We start from the raw sequence: 1,684 nt of genomic DNA, 5'->3' as shown, positions 1-1,684 counted from the left end.
TAGCTTTCACTGATAATGTCAAGATAGACACCTTAGTCAAAAGGTCCTTGAGCCTTTAGAAACTCTCTTCACAATTATTTGACCACTCGATGGTACCTCTTTTTTAGTCAAAGAAGCAATTCTTAACTATCTTAATAAAAGCAAAGTTCTTCACAAATCTGTGATAGAAGCTAGAAAACCCACAAAATTCTTAACTTATTTCACATACCTAGACCAGATTCAATTTTTAATTGCCTCAATCTTTTGGGTATCTACCATACCCCCTCCTTCGAAACCAAAATCCCAAGAAAAGCAATCGAGGGCAAACAAAATTCACGCTTCAAGAATTTAATATACAATTTCTATTTTCCCAATATACCAAAACAATACAAACGTGATCTTCATGCTTCTCATTTCTATTAGAGTACATTAAAATATCATCTATAAATACAATCATAAATGAATTCAACAATGATTGAAACAACCAATTCATCAAACTCATAAATGATGAAAAGGTTCTAGTCAACCCAAACGACATTATCAAAAACTCATAAAGTCGATACCGAATTCTGAAAGTTGTCTTCAGTATGTCCTCATGCCTAATCATTTATTGATGGTACCCCGACCTCAAGTCAATCTTAGAATAGACAGAAGTGTGTTGTAACTAGTCAAACAAATCACCTATACGTGGTAAGGGGTACTTATTTCGACTGTGACCTTATTCACCTATCGGTAATCTATATACATTCTCATATGTGCTAAGGGGTTCTTCGGTTGAAGTAGGTTATGGCTTATTCTATGTAATAGATGTTTTATTCCCTACCTTATTCAAATAGGGTAAAACGTCGCGGTGACTCAAAAAATAAACAACTGATTCAATTTTTAAAAAAAGTTAAAGAATACACGAATTTTAAATGAGTCGTCACCTAATTTTAGGAAAACTAGGAAACCAATTAAAATGACCTACGAAACCAAGAAATTCTAGGTAAAGGTTCAGGTTATTCCGAAGGGAAGGTGCTAGGCACCCTTCGAAATCCACAAATGTGAGTCCCGACTGAATTCATTTTTTTTCAAATTGAAGAGTAGATAAACGATATACAAATAAAATAGGCATGCAATATACACAAGTAATAATATAAAATAATAACATAAGAAACGGCCTCAGGGTTGCCTAACGTCAATATTTATATACTAATGAATAAAAATATAATTTGAGCTCTTTGAATAGCTTCAACTGGGAAGCAACTCTGTGTACCTGTAAAGAAACTTAGTAAAAGTGTTAGTAATAAATAAATATGAATAAAAATGAATAACTCAAATAATAACTTAAAAATAAAAATTCGTCTTATTAACATTGGAGACCTTAGAAATAGACAGTAATTTCTTCATCGACCATTTTAACAAGTAAATAATATAAACTTAACTAATTTTCCGTCTTTTAACATTCGGGAGGCCTCCAAAAGCCGACGAAAAGATTTTCACATTGGCCAATTTTAACATGCATGAATATATAAACTTAAGCTAAATTTCCGTCTTTTACAATGTGGAGGCCTCTAAAACCGACGGAGAAATTTCTCATTGGCCAATTTTAACAAATAAAATGATATGAACTTAAATTAAATTTCCGCCTTTTAAAATGGGAAGACCTTTAAAATCGACGGAGAGATTTTTTTCATTGGTCATTTAACTCATAATCGAATTTGAT

Source organism: Solanum pennellii, chromosome 8, assembly GCF_001406875.1.
Source record: "Solanum pennellii chromosome 8, SPENNV200".
NCBI lineage: Eukaryota > Viridiplantae > Streptophyta > Magnoliopsida > Solanales > Solanaceae > Solanum > Solanum pennellii.
This window is presented reverse-complemented; position numbering follows the sequence as displayed.